The sequence below is a fragment of the Lathyrus oleraceus genome, chromosome 4 (assembly GCF_024323335.1).
Source record: "Lathyrus oleraceus cultivar Zhongwan6 chromosome 4, CAAS_Psat_ZW6_1.0, whole genome shotgun sequence".
NCBI classification, from domain to species: domain Eukaryota; kingdom Viridiplantae; phylum Streptophyta; class Magnoliopsida; order Fabales; family Fabaceae; genus Lathyrus; species Lathyrus oleraceus.
In genome coordinates, this window is record NC_066582.1 from 330,928,844 (window position 1) to 330,945,074 (window position 16,231).

A 16,231-nucleotide genomic window follows, 5' to 3' on the forward strand; every position below is an offset into this window, starting at 1 on the left:
TGAGACCACTTGGATTTTTTTCTTAATTGGTTTAACTTGATTCATGCCAATTTTCATGTTCTGTTTTGAATTATTTCTCCCTCTTTGACCCTAGGCGATGTCCTAGTGGTTAGTGCTTATGTTTGAGTTATGTTTTCAGGACAAGAAGCATATGGCCTTGAGGAGTGTGATTCATTTGCTCATTTGGATTGATATTTGATTGATGTTGATTAACATTAATTTGTTTTGTAGGTGGAGTAGCTCCTTTGAGTTGAGCTTGTGCTTTGCTTGATGCATTGCTTGTTGTCTGTTTGTACAGTTATCTGTTGACTTTTAGTCTGTCTGTTTGACTTTTTGAGTTGTGTATTGACTGAGTTAGATTGTTTTCAGGTACATTAGTTGCTATAGTTCATTTTGAACTTGCTTTTGCTGTTGCTTGGTTGCTTAACCAATTTGAGGTATAATGTCTCTGACTCCATGTAGTCTGGAAGACCTGGCCTGTTATTTGGTCAGGCACCTGTCTGAAGTCCTCCTTAAGAGGCAATGCTTGTGATTGTTTATTTTTGTCCCCAAGCAGGAAAAGACCTTTGATAAGGCAATTGGCAGATACAAGAGATGTGCAATCCATCTCCTGCTATTCAGTTGAGTCATCCCTTTGCTCACACAACTGGTGTTGATGCATTGTGGATATTAACCCAAGATCTATGTTGAGTCAGTCATAAGTGTAGAAGGGTTCCAACTTTCTAAACCCACACTTTCATCTGTCTAAAGCTCTCCCAGGCCAGGGATAAGAGCTATGAAGTCTTATCTTCACTTCCCATTTCATCTGCTTCACCCTAACCCTCAATGTTAGGGTTAAGAGCTAACATCACCCGATTCCAGTTGGCTTGTGTTTCACAGCCTAACCCTTGTGTGAGCCCACTTTGTGTGTATATAGTGTGTGCTATTTGTGATTGCTTTGTCTGTGCTGTTTAGGATAGCTTGCTCCCTGTGCAAGTTAGATAGCAACCTTAACTTAGGGATGATATGCATGATAACATCTAGGCTCGAGTCGTAGTCTCCCTAGTTGTGTCTCCCTTTGTATCTGGTTAGGCTAGTCCTTCGTCCCTGTGTAGGGGAACTACATCGCCCTGATCCTCATACCAGATGAGGTACGTAGGCAGGAGGTGAGCTGATCTCTCCGGGCGCCCTTTTCTTGTTTTGTCTGTGTGTGTTAGGAGATGGATGTAAGACCAACGATTGGCATTCCGTATCCTATTGTTGTATGCTTGGAGTCCGATGTAAGTCCAGCGATTGGCATTCGGTTTCCAGTGTGGGTGTGTTTGGTTCGGAGTCTGATGTAAGTCCAGCGATTGGCATTCGGTTTCCATGTTTGCCTGCTTTTGTGTGGAGTTTGACGTAAGCCCAGCGATTGGCAGTCGATTTCCTGTGTGGTTTTGTTTGGTGTGCGTTAGCCGAGCTACGAGTGCTCTGATTCTTCTTTAGTCCGAGAAGATACGTATGCATAGGATGCGACATCCTAGCGAGCATGTTTTCCCCTAGTCCGAACTACGTCGACTCTGATGTCTATGCCTGATAGACTACGTAGGCCTAGGATGCGATATCCTGCCGAGTTAGTTTCGTTTGTTTTCTTGTGTCTGTTCCAGCCAGTGTGTTTGTTTGTGAGCAGTGTTTTAGCAACCATATTCCTTCCTTTTGTGCGTGGATCCCGTCGAGTACGACGGATGCGTAGGGGTGCTAATACCTTCCCTTCGCATAACCGACTCCCGATCCCATTCTCTTTGGTCGCGAGACCATGTCTTTCCCAGGTTTACTTCGAGCGTTTCCTTTCCCTCCTTTGGGATAAATAACGCACGGTGGCGGCTCTGTTGTTTTGTTTTCCTGCCGGTTTTTCGCGTAATGCGACAGCTGGCGACTCTGCTGGGGACAAAGAGAAGTTGACCTCTTGCTGGTCCATCTTCCCTAAGCGGGTCTCTCCTAGCCCTCTCTAGGTTAGGGTTTTGGTTGCTGTGTGCTGCTTTATTTATTGCATTTATTTATTTATTGTTTGCATTTATGTTTGCATTAATGTTTGCATTCATTCATATTCATTTGTGCTGGCTGTGCTGTATTTCTCTGTTTGGGGTGGGAGTTACTCGAGGTAAAAGGCCCAATACCCAGGCTATGAGTGAAATCTAGGAAACCTAGGAATAGAGTGATTCATGGGAAGTGGGTGGTATGCGCCACTTAGCGGAACATTGATATCGCGAGCAGTTCAGACTCTGATGGGGTATTATCGGTGCATACATCGGGTGTGCACAGGATGATATTCTTGAAAGGGTTGTTTATCCTGCGTTTCTCTTGACCTTACCCTGGCCTAGATGACACCCGTGAGTGGGGAGGGAATGATCATTATTACAGGTACAGTTGGTGACTTGTCGGTGACTTGTTGGTGACTTGTGATCCTGTTGGTGACTTGGTTCCTCAGATTGGGTTCAGATGACATTGGGTTTCAGATGAATTGTGGTTCCGAGTTCAAGCCGAAGCTTCGATCCTGTGTTCCGAGATGCACAGCCTGCCAGTCTTGTCCGCATCATCTGCATCATAGCATGTTTATTTTCAAAAGAAACGCAATGAAAAAAAAGAAGAAAAAAATGAAAAAAGAAAAAAGAAAAAACTAATCTCTGCATGCATATCATTTCTCAAGTACATTCCAGAGTCTATTCACTGATAGAGATGGCAACAGTTCCAGAGTTGAAGCGGAAGACTTGTTCCTATATTTTTCACCGTGAGCCTTTGACATCTCTGATAGAGTTGAGCAACCTTGTGACTAGTGGTAATCAGAAGGAGTTTGTTGATCAGTATGGGGATATTCTAACACTGTTGAAGATGGTAGTTGATCCAGTGCTGTTGCAGACTCTTTTACAGTTTTACGACCCAGAGCTTCGTTGTTTCACCTTTCAGGATTATCAGTTAGCGCCTACTCTCGAGGAGTACTCCATTCTGCTGAATGTTCCTATCCGGCATCAGGTTCCTTTCTTGGATGTGCCTAAGGAGGTTGACTTCAGGGTTGTTGCCAGAGCTTTTCATTTGAGTATTAGAGAAGTCAGTGATAGTTGGAAGTCCAGTGGGGATGTTGTAGGGTTGCCCTTGAAGTATTTGCTGAGGATTGCTAGAGGAGAAGCAGAGAAGGGAAATTGGGAGGCTTTTCATGCTCAATTAGCCATTATGATCTATGGAATTGTCTTGTTCCCGAGTATGCCCAACTTTGTGGACTATGCTGCAGTCATTATCTTTCTTGGATGAAACCCGGTTCCTACTCTGTTAGCTGACACTTACTATGCTATTCACAGTAGGCATGGTAAGGGTGGAGCTATCAGATGCTGTCTCCCACTTCTGCTCAGATGGTTCTTGTCTCTCCTGCCAGTCAGTGGACCTTTTGTTGATGCTCAGAGCACTCATAGGTGGACTCAGAGGGTTATGTCTCTTACTTCATATGATATCAGATGGCAATCTTATCGGATGGACGTGCGTGATGTTATCATGAGTTGTGGAGAATTCCGGAATGTGCCACTTGTGGGGACTAAGGGTTGCATCAATTACAACCCGGTTCTTTCTCTTCGCCAGTTGGGGTTCGTGATGAGTGGAAGACCACTTGAAGCCGAGATAGTTGAGAGTGTATACTTTGAGAAGCGGAGTGACCCTGCTAGATTGGAGCAGATTGGAAGAGCTTGGAAGTCTATTGGTGTCCAAGATGGAGCTGTCTTAGGGAAGAAGTTTGCCATTGCTATGCTTGACTACATTGAGTGGGTCAAGAAGAGAGTGGAAACTTTCCTGTTACCCTATGATAGGATGAATCCGTTGCAAGTGCAACCACCTTTGATCCTTGCTGAGAGTGTACCTGCTGAGCAGTACAAGCAAGCCCTGATGGAGAATCGCAGGTTGAAGGAGAAAGAGCAAGACGCCCAGATGGAGTTGTATCAAGCCAAAGCTGATAGGTTGAACTTGTCTCATCAACTCAGAGACATCCAGAGTGTTGATGTTGGTGGAGTAAGGAGCAAGAAGAGATCTTATGAAGAGATGGAGAACTTGCTGAATGCAGAGCACCGAGAGTGTTTGAGACTGCAAAGAGCTGAAGCCAGTTATCTGAAGAAGATCAGAGATTTGGAGAAGCGACTCAGAGACAAAGATATCCAGTTGAAGAAGGAAGTCAACCAGAGACTTGCATCAGAGAACCAACTTGGAGGAGAAGTTGTAGAGCTTAGAAGACAGTTGAAGGAGAAGATCACTCCCTTGCCAGAATGTGCAGAGTGTGACCTGTTGATAGACCAGTGTCACTACTTGAAGACGCTCATTCCTGGAAGTCGTTTGTCTTAACTTGTATTTCTGATGTGTATGTTGAGAATCACCCCCAGGCTTGTTGGGTGGGATTTATCGTTGTACTTTGATTTTATGGATCTTTGTTATCTTTGTTGAATGATCCATGTTGCTCATATATAGATGAGATTGTTGGTTTCACTTTGTACTCGTTGCTCTTGTGTATGTTGTTTTTGTGCTTCTGTGTTGTTCTTGCTGCAGGTTGCCATCTTTCGAAGATGAATCAGGCTCTTTGAATGCCTGAGAAATGAACATATCATGTGCATCATATGCATTAGCATCATACTCATATCATTTTGCATAGCAGGTGCTCTTGTTCGCGACTTCTCACTCTGGTTCCTGTGTCAGGCAGGATAGCTGATCGAAGACCGCATCGTTATTCAACCAGACTCAATCAACAGAGAAGTATGGATCAAGTTCAGACGGAGTTGGCTGAGATGAGGGCAAACATGGCCCAGTTTATGACAATGATGCAAGGGGTTGCGCGGGGTCAGGAGGAGCTTAGAGCCCTGGTTCAGAGACAAGAGACTGTGATTCCGCAGTCCCACCGCGCGTCGCCGGTGGGTGTGCCTGTTCAGGATAATGCTAATGTTGCTGCTCCCGCTAATGATTATGCCGTCGGGGATGATTTGAGGGGGATAAGGATCAACAGACAGCCTCTTGCTGCAGAGACTGTCAATGTTAGAGCTACCCGGGCTCCGGTTCGTCATCCTGCTCCGATTATTGATAGACAAGAGGACATGTTCACGCTGCTGAGTGAAGATGATGAAGTGGCCGAAAGAGTTGAGGATAGGGATCGTAAAGTTGACGCCCTTGCTGAGAAGATAAGAGCCATGGAATGTCAGAATTCCATGGGTTTTGATGTTACAAATATGGGTCTGGTAGAGGGGTTGAGGATTCCCTACAAATTCAAAGCACCTTCTTTTGACAAGTACAATGGTACTTCTTGCCCTCGCACCCATGTGCAGGCTTATTATCGGAAGATCTCTGCTTATACCGATGATGAAAAGATGTGGATGTACTTTTTCCAGAATAGTCTATCTGGGGCTTCCTTGGATTGGTACATGGAGCTTAAGAGAGATTCTATCCGATGCTGGAGGGATCTGGGTGAGGCCTTCTTGAGGCAATACAAGCACAACATGGACATGGCGCCTAGCCGGACTCAGCTGCAGAGTCTTTGTCAAAAATCGGGAGAAAGCTTCAAGGAGTACGCCCAGAGGTGGCGTGAATTGGCTGCTAGAGTTCAACCCCCTATGCTGGAGAGGGAGTTAACGGACATGTTCATTGGCACTTTACAAGGTGTTTTTATGGACCGGATGGGGAGCTGCCCATTCGGTAGTTTTTCGGATGTGGTTATCTGTGGGGAGAGGACAGAGAGCTTGATCAAGGATGGTAAGATTCAAGATGTTGGGTCCTCTTCGTCCCAGAAACCGTTTGCTGGGGCACCTCGTCGGAGAGAGGGCGAAGCCAGTGCTGTGCAACATGGCCGAAGAGTTGTGAATAGGAATCAGTACCGTCAGGTTGTTGCAGTGACAATTCCTGCACCTCAACAACGTCAACAATCGCAACAACAGAGAGTTCAACAACAAATGCCACAACAACAACTACAACAGCAACAACGTCCGTATCAGCCGAGGCAGAGGATGCCTGATAGACGTTTCGACCCATTGCCAATGACCTATGCTGAGTTGCTACCTGAGCTGCTCAGACTAGGGTTTGTGGAGTTGAGGACCATGGCGCTGTTGACAAAAATACCACCTGGGTATGATGCCAACGTGCGTTGTGACTTTCATTCTGGTGCGCCGGGACACCATATAGAAAACTGCAGGGCTTTTCATCATAAAGTCCAGGACCTGATTGATGCCAAAACTATCAATTTTGCTCCTGTACCGAATGTTGTAAACAACCCTATGCCGCCGCATGGTGCTCACCGGGTGAATAGTATTAAAGAGGCAAAAGCTGAAGACTTGGTGGTTAGTGTCGATGAGATTCAGACTTCTTTGCTAGTTGTCAAGGGCCGTTTGCTGAATGGGGGTGTCTACCCGGGCTGTGATCAAGGCTGTATTGGTTGTGATGAATCTGAGAATGGTTGTGAACGGTTAAGGGCCGGTATCCAGGGTTTGATGGATGAGGGCTGTCTGCAATTCAGTCGAGCCGTAAAGGATCGTGGGTTAGTGTCAACTGTTACTATCTTTTTCAAACCGTCTGAAGGACGTGGTCAGAGGGTTAGTGCGCCTACAACGAGTGGTACTCCTGTTACCATTTCTGCACCAGTAACTGCCAACAATCCAACTACAATCGTCGCGCCAGTCAGAAGGGCTGTTGACAGTCGGGCTGTTCCATGGAGATATGACAACGCCTATCGCAGCAACAGAAGGGCTGAGAATCAGACGAGGCCAGTCAATCAAGCGCCTGTGACTATCAGTATGCCTAGTAAGACTCCTGTGGTCGCGAGTCCCGTTGTGGACAATATCGGTGGAACAGGAGGGTTTACTCGCAGTGGACGTTTGTTTGCCCCACAACCGCTAAGAGACAACGATGTCGAGGCTCTCGCCAAGGCTAAGGGCAAACAAGCAGTGGTTGACGAAGAACATGCTCAGAAGGAGGTGCCTGAGGGTTCATTTGAGAAGGATGTGGAGGAGTTCATGAAAATTATCAAGAAAAGTGACTACAAAATTGTAGATCAGCTTAATCAGACTCCGTCCAAGATTTCAATACTCTCTTTGCTGCTGTGCTTTGAGGCACATCGTAATGCCTTGCTGAAGATGCTGAATATGGCATATGTACCTCAAGAGATTTCCGTCAACCAACTGGAGGGTGTGATTGCCAACGTGAGCACCAGGCATGGTTTAGGGTTCACTGACCTAGACTTGACGCCTGAGGGACGTAATCATAATAAGGCCTTGCATATCACCATGGAGTGCAAGGGTGTTGTTTTCTCTCACGTGTTGGTAGACACAGGCTCGTCGCTGAATGTGCTGCCTAAGCAAATTTTGAAGAAGATATCTGTTGAAGGGGTTGTGCTTACTCCGAGTGACCTGATAGTTCGTGCATTCGACGGATCCAAACGTTCTGTGTTTGGAGAAGTTACCTTGCCGGTGAAGATAGGTCCAGAGGTCTTCGATATCATCTTCTATGTTATGGACATTCAGCCCGCCTACAGTTGTTTGCTGGGATGTCCGTGGATTCATGCAGCAGGGGCAGTTTCGTCAACTCTCCACCAAAAGTTGAAATATGTCTGGAACGGTCAGATTGTGACCGTGTGCGGCGAAGAAGATATCTTGGTGAGTCACCTATCCTCGTTCAAATATGTAGAGGTGGATGGCGAGATCCACGAAACTTTATGCCAGGCATTTGAGACTGTTGCTCTCGAGAGGGTGGCGTTTGCTGATCAGAGAAAGTCGGGTGCTTCGATTGCGTCCTACAAGCAGGCCAAGGAAGTTGTTGACTCCGGAAAGTCTGAGGGCTGGGGCAAGATGGTGGATTTGCCTGTTAAAGAGGATAAGTTCGGTATTGGCTATCAACCTTTGCAAGCAGAGCAGGGTGTCCAAGCAGGTCCGACCTTTACCAGCGTTGGGCTGATGAATCACGGTGACGTCTTTGCGGTTGACACTGAAGATGGTGACAGTGATTGTGATCTCGACAACTGGGTTCGCTCGTGTGCACCAGGGGAAGTGATCAGTAATTGGACAGCAGAAGATGTGGTCCAAGTTACTCTTCAAACAGAGTAATTTTCTTTTGTTTTTTTCATTCTGCACAAAACCCTACGTTCTGCCCAAGACGTAGTGGTTCATTGTAGGGCCTCATCATGTGTGGTCATGTTTGGACTTTTGGATAGTCATGAACTTAGATGATTTGTGAAATGCTTGATGTTGATCATATGAAGTTGAAATTTTGCACATGTTTTCTAGACACTTTGAAGTTTGTCTTGGCTTTGGTTTGATGTCTATATCATGTTTGGATTCTGTTTTAGGCTTGTGTTAAGATGATGCATCTAATTGTGCCTTGTTTGAGCTTGTTTGTGCATACCTTTCCTTGATGAATTCAATTGACTTGCCTATACTTGTCTAAATGCATTGAATTTTGGTATGATGATCATGTTATGTGTGCTGTTTAGCCATGATTTTTGTTGAGATTTATTGAGCCATTTTTGAATTAAGGTGGATTTGTTCTTGCTGTTGTTTGAATGAGGTTTCAAAATGCATGCCTTGCCATGTTTGCTGTATGAAATGAAATTGGTTGATGTTATGGATATGAGACCACTTGGATTTTTTTCTTAATTAGTTTAACTTGATTCATGCCAATTTTCATGTTCTGTTTTGAATTATTTCTCCCTCTTTGACCCTAGGCCATGTCCTAGTGGTTAGTGCTTATGTTTGAGTTGTGTTTTCAGGACAAGAAGCATATGGCCTTGAGGAGTGTGATTCATTTGCTCATTTGGATTGATATTTGATTGATGTTGATTAACATTAAGTCGTTTTGTAGGTGGAGTAGCTCCTTTGAGTTGAGCTTGTGCTTTGCTTGATGCATTGCTTGTTGTCTGTTTGTACAGTTAACAGTTGACTTTTAGTCTGTCTGTTTGACTTTTTGAGTTGTGTATTGACTGAGTTAGATTGTTTTCAGGTACATTAGTTGCTATAGTTCATTGTGAACTTGCTTTTGCTGTTGCTTGGTTGCTTAACCAATTTGAGGTATAATGTCTCTAACTCCATGTAGTCTGGAAGACCTGGCCTGTTATTTGGTCAGGCACCTGTCTGAAGTCCTCCTTAAGAGGCAATGCTTGTGATTGTTTATTTTTGTCCCCAAGCAGGAAAAGACCTTTGATAAGGCAATTGGCAGATACAAGAGATGTGCAATCCATCTTCTGCTATTCAGTTGAGTCATCCCTTTGCTCACACAACTGGTGTTGATGCATTGTGGATATTAACCCAAGATCTATGTTGAGTCAGTCATAAGTGTAGAAGGGTTCCAACTTTCTGAACCCACACTTTCATCTGTCTAAAGCTCTCCCAGGCCAGGGATAAGAGCTATGAAGTCTTATCTTCACTTCCCATTTCATCTGCTTCACCCTAACCCTCAATGTTAGGGTTAAGAGCTAACATCACCCGATTCCAGTTGGCTTGTGTTTCACAGCCTAACCCTTGTGTGAGCCCACTTTGTGTGTATATAGTGTGTGCTATTTGTGATTGCTTTGTCTGTGCTGTTTAGGATAGCTTGCTCCCTGTGCAAGTTAGATAGCAACCTTAACTTAGGGATGATATGCATGATAACATCTAGGCTCGAGTCGTAGTCTCCCTAGTTGTGTCTCCCTTTGTATCTGGTTAGGCTAGTCCTTCGTCCCTGTGTAGGGGAACTACATCGCCCTGATCCTCATACCAGATGAGGTACGTAGGCAGGAGGTGAGCTGATCTCTCCGGGCGCCCTTTTCTTGTTTTGTCTGTGTGTGTTAGGAGATGGATGTAAGACCAACGATTGGCATTCCGTATCCTATTGTTGTATGCTTGGAGTCCGATGTAAGTCCAGCGATTGGCATTCGGTTTCCAGTGTGGGTGTGTTTGGTTCGGAGTCTGATGTAAGTCCAGCGATTGGCATTCAGTTTCCATGTTTGCCTGCTTTTGTATGGAGTTTGACGTAAGCCCAGCGATTGGCAGTCGATTTCCTGTGTGGTTTTGTTTGTTGTGCGTTAGCCGAGCTACGAGTGCTCTGATTCTTCTTTAGTCCGAGAAGATACTTATGCATAGGATGTGACATCCTAGCGAGCATGTTTTCCCCTAGTCCGAACTACGTCGACTCTGATGTCTATGCCTGATAGACTACGTAGGCCCAGGATACGATATCCTGCCGAGTTAGTTTCGTTTGTTTTCTTGTGTCTGTTCCAGCCAGTGTGTTTGTTTGTGAGCAGTGTTTTAGCAACCATATTCCTTCCTTTTGTGCGTGGATCCCGTCGAGTACGACGGATGCGTAGGGGTGCTAATACCTTCCCTTCGCATAACCGACTCCTGATCCCATTCTCTTTGGTCGCAAGACCATGTCTTTCCCAGGTTTACTTCGAGCGGTTCCTTTCCCTCCTTTGGGATAAATAACGCACGGTGGCGGCTCTGTTGTTTTGTTTTCCCGCCGGTTTTTCGCGTAATGCGACAGCTGGCGACTCTGCTGGGGACAAAGAGAAGTTGACCTCTTGCTGGTCCATCTTCCCTAAGCGGGTCTCTCCTAGCGCTCTCTAGGTTAGGGTTTTGGTTGCTGTGTGCTGCTTTATTTATTGCATTTATTTATTTATTGTTTGCATTTATGTTTGCATTAATGATTGCATTCATTCATATTCATCTGTGCTGGCTGTGCTGTGTTTCTCTGTTTGGGGTGGGAGTTACTCGAGGTAAAAGGCCCAATACCCAGGCTATGAGTGAAATCTAGGACACCTAGGAATAGAGTGATTCATGGGAAGCGGGTGGTATGCGCCACTTAGCGGAACATTGATATCGCGAGCAGTTCAGACTCTAATGGGGTATTATCGGTGCATACATCGGGTGTGCACAGGATGATATTCTTGAAAGGGTTGTTTATCCTGTGTTTCTCTTGACCTTACCCTGGCCTAGATGACACCCGTGAGTGGGGAGGGAATGATCATTATTACAGGTACAGTTGGTGACTTGTCGGTGACTTGTTGTTGACTTGTGATCCTGTTGGTGACTTGGTTCCTCAGATTGGGTTCAGATGACATTGGGTTTCAAATGAATTGTGGTTCCGAGTTCAAGCCGAAGCTTCGATCCTGTGTTCTGAGATGCACAGCCTACCAGTCTTGTCCGCATCATCTGCATCATAGCATGTTTATTCCTTCCTTTTGTGCGTGGACCCCGTCGAGTACGACGGATGCGTAGGGGTGCTAATACCTTCCCTTCGCATAACCGACTCCCGATCCCATTCTCTTTGGTCGCGAGACCATGTCTTTCCCAGGTTTACTTCGAGCGTTTCCTTTCCCTCCTTTGGGATAAATAACGCACGGTGGCGGCTCTGTTGTTTTGTTTTTCCGCCGGTTTTTCGCGTAATGCGACACTCTCTACCAGGAGAAAAGAAAAATCATTATATCCAGAGCATAACGCATAAAACAAAGAGTCTCTCACCTCACGTGAGTTGTCCCTCTCATGCACATTGAAAATCACCATTAAACAAGGACTCTCGCCAGCGTGAGCACGCTCTAACGATCTTTAACTAGAAAGACTTATGAGTATCTCCTACCCGCGAGGGAATACAATACATTCTTGTACATATTTCCAAGTATATTGGCGTCCACCATGGTGTAACTGCATGGTGCAACCTAAGAGGGGGTGAATTATGTTTTATGAGTTTTTCTTATTATTCTATAGATGTTCTTTTCTTTTAATTTTTCTGGAATTACTATGATGAACTTAGAACAAAAAGTGCATAAAAATAAATAACAAAAAAGTAAAAGACACAGAGATATCCCTTTTCCAAACAAGGGTAGTCTAGTCTCTTCACACCCTGTGAAGGATTTTCACTATGTTAGAACTCGTACACGCATCACACCAAGGGCACTCTAACACTCTTCTAACATAAACAAGAAAACACACCACTTTATTTTTCAACAACACTTAAAAAATCACACCACTTTCTATTTCAACACTTTGAAAGCACACAACTTTCTATTACGCCAATAGTCACCAACACTTAATGATTAAACACATAATTTAAAAATGATTTGAAATATCAGTTGCACTTGAATCAATTCCACCATATAAATTGATCTTCTCTTCCAATGAATAATTCAAATTTACCAATATTAAATGCTCATAAGCGTTTTTCAAAAGGGCATGACAATTATGCAGTAAAAATTTCAAGGTTTGTGCATATAGAAAAGTTAAATCATATTTGAATGGAAAGGTAAATTGAAATTTGAATAATTAATTCCTTAAATACACCCTATGAAACATGTTCGATCAATTGCACATTTGGGTAGATGTTTCATGAAGTTTTTCATTGATTTAGAAAGGAAATGGTTGATGAAAGAATGAATTTATTCAAAGTTCCGGACCCATTAACCGGTTATAGAATTTATGTAATCGATTACCACCTTTGATTTTTTTAAAAATTCAGATAGAGAATTTTGTAATTGGTTACTACATTAGTGTAAATGGTTATTGCCTCGACCATTTTCAAAAATATCAGTAAAAATGAAACTGTAACCGGTTACCAACAGAATGTAACTGGCTACGCTAATACAAAAAGTGAAAAATAAGTTTGTAAACATCTTGGTTTCCAAAGTATTGATGCATGGATACTTCAGAGACATTTAGAGATGAAAAGAAGGATGAATTTCTAAGGATCTAATAATGTTACATAAAGAATTGCATTGTTACATATGTTAGAAAAAGATTTTGATTCTGCAATTTATCTCTAAGTTTTGATGATAACAAAGGATGAAACATTTTGGTACCCATATAAAATTCTCTAAGTGTGCAGGACTCTAACGAAAAATGTATCTGATGAAATAACACCTGACGTCACAAAAGTCCATAACAACTGAGTTAGAGTTAAAGGTATTCGCTCTGACTCTGAACACAACGATGTCCACAACATCTGTCATCTAATAACTCTGGAACTCTACATCTGAAGGATCTTACATATGAAAACTCTATTGATCCTTTCATCAGAAGGATATCTAGTCAGAGATAAGTCAAGAACTTCTGAAGAAGACACTACAACCAACTATCTGATGAATATAAGATCTAAGAAAAGTATCTGGATTCCGCGCACTCTAAATCACGCCCAACAGAACAGAATCAAGAACTTAACAATGAAGTATTCCAAATATGGTATGAATCTCAATATGGATAAACATTGAATACTCTCTTAAACTACTATAGAAAGGAAAACAAAATTAATGGCATTAAGTCCCATTATTGTCAAAGATATCAGCATCAATGCTACATTCAACGGTATCATCTCCAAGCACTATAAAAAGATCCAACCATCATCATACAAAGACACAAAGCTATCCTATAAGAATTCTAAACATCAAAATTCAATTCTCTCTAAATTCTTATGTTACATTTTCACACGAGTTGTTGCTCTTAGTGTGATTTTCTATTGTTCTTGCTGTGTTCACATTGCTTATCTAGAAGCACTAAACACCTTCTTGTATTTCTAAAATAGTTGTTGTATAGTTCCTCAAGTGACTTGTGGAGTTTGTAGACTTGAGAGGGATAAGAGATCATTGTACTCTTAGACGTTGTTGTAATCTTTCTAGGTTATTGGATTAAGTCCTTATTGAAGGCGAAATCACCTTGATAGGATGGACTGGAGTAACTTTGAATTTCAAGCGAACCAGGATAACTTCTGTGTTGTTTGTTCTTACTTTGTGTATGTGTAGAAACTCCAAAAGTTTTTATTGTCTGTGAAAACAATCCAAACCCCCCTTTCTTGTTTTTCTCTACCTTCAATTGGTATCAGAGCTTCGGCTCTGCTATTGATTTTCAAATCAAACACTTAACAGTGTAGAGAGATCCAACGTGAGAAAAACATAATGACTACCACCAATGAAAGAGATAGCTACAACGATAAACCTCCAGTCTTCGATGGAGAAAAAATTGATTATTGAAAGGACAAAATCGAAAGCTTCTTCCTAGGCTATGACGCTAACTTATGGGACATTGTTACAAATGGTTATGAACCACCTGTATCTGCTCCTGGGGTTGTCATTGCTAGAAAGAAATGAGTGATGATCAGAAGCGTGACTTCAAAAATCATCATAAACCCAGAATGATTCTGTTGAATACCATATCCTACAATGAATATGAAAAGATCACTAACATGGAAACAACTAAAGAAATATTTGATTCCCTAAAGATGAATCATGAAGGCAACAATCAAGTCAAAGAGACTAAGGCTCTAGCCCTAATCCAAAAATATGAAGCCTTCAGAATGGAGGATGATGAAGCTGTAGAGGTAATTTTTTCTATATTTCAAACTTTAATTGCAGGACTCAAGGTTCTGGACAAAGGCTACACAATTGAAGATCATGTCAAAAAGATTATCAGAAGTCTGCCAAAGAAATGGAAACCTATGGTCACTACCTTGAAATTATCAAAGGATCTGAACAACATAGGCCTGAAAGAACTCATCATCTCCCTCAAGAGTCGTGAGATAGAGTTAGAGGAAGATGAACCTCAAAAGAAAAGCAAATCAGTGGCTCTGAAGTCCAAATCAAAAAGGCGAAAGCCAGAAAGGAACAAAGCCTTTCAAGCTAAAGAAGAGGATAATGATGATTCTAAAAAAGATGATTTTGATGATGAAGAAGAAGAGTTATCTCTTTTATCCAGAAGAGTTAAACAACTCGGGAGAAAAAGGAATAACAACTTCAGAAGGCCCAGACAGAAGGGAAATCGTTCAGAATCTACCTCCAAAAGCAGACCAAGCAAAGAGGTAACTTGCTATGAATGTAAAGAACTAGGACAGTACAGAAACAAATGTCCAAAGCTCAAGAAAGATAGTTCAAGAAAAGAAGGATTCAAAAAAAACTCCTTCAAAACTAAGAAGGGACTCATGGCTACATGGGATGACTTTGAATCTGACGCCTCAGAATCAGACTCTGAAATGTAACAGGCAAATGTTGCATTCATGGCTACCACATCTAGAAGTTCATCCGAAAGAGAATCTGACTCTGAAGAGGTACTTTCTGATCTCTCTCGCTCTGATCTAGAAGCCTGTTTATCAGAATCTCTAAGCTCTTATTAGAAGCTTCAGCAGAAATTCAAGACCCTAAAAAGGATCCATGAAGAAACTGTTGAAGAATGTGATAAGCTTGAGATATAAGTTTCTGAACTTAAAGGAAACATTTTTGTCCTGGAAAAAGAAAATGATTTTTCAACCAATTTTTTTTTTTAAAATTTAAGAAACTTTTTCCAAAGCTCCACCCACTTCTGACACCATCATATATAATTATGAAAAGGCGTTTCAGAAATTTCTGAAAAATGGGCTTGAAAGAAGCAAAATGGCTTCTATGATTTATGGTGTTAGTCACAATAAGAAAAGAGGAATTGGATATGACTCTAATGAAGATGAGCAAATACCTTCTGCAGAGGATAAGCCTAAATCTCCTTTTTCATATCATTACACACATGCACAGACACAAAGTTTTAATAATGCCAGAAAACCCAAAGTTTTCAGAAACTCTGGGAGAACTTATCATAAAGGACCCAAAAGATTCTGGATACCAAAAGATAAAATAGTATATGTTATAGATATCCCGTGCAGCAGAGTTAAAACACCAATCATGGTACCGGGACTTTGGATGCTCGCGACACATAACAGGAAGAAAACATATGTTCCAAAGCCTGGAACTTAAAAACACTGGCTTTGTAGGATTTGGAGATATCAGAAAGGAAGAATCAGAGGATCTGGAATGGTTGGTAATAGATCTCTTCCCTCTATTTCTGATGTATTGTAAGTAGAAGGATTAATGCATAACTTGTTATCCATAAGTCAATTAAGTGATAACGGTTATGATATAATATTTAATCAAAAAACGTGCAAAGCTACTAATTAGAAAAATGACACAATCCTTTTCACTAGTAAGAGGAAGAACAAAATTTACAAAATTAAGCTTTTAGATCTAAAAGATCAAAATGTTTAATGTTTAATATCCGTAAGTGAAGAGCAATGGGTATGGCATAGACGCTTGGGCCACATTAGCATGAGGAGGATTTCTCAGCTAAATAAACTTGAGTTAGTCAGAGGCCTACCTAAGCTGAAGTTCTCTTCAGATGCTCTTTGTGAGGCATGTCAGAAGGGAAAATTTTCTAAAATAACTTTCAAAAATAAAAATGTTGTTTCTACCCTAAACCTCTGGGACTTCTTCACATTGACTTGTTTGGACCTGTTA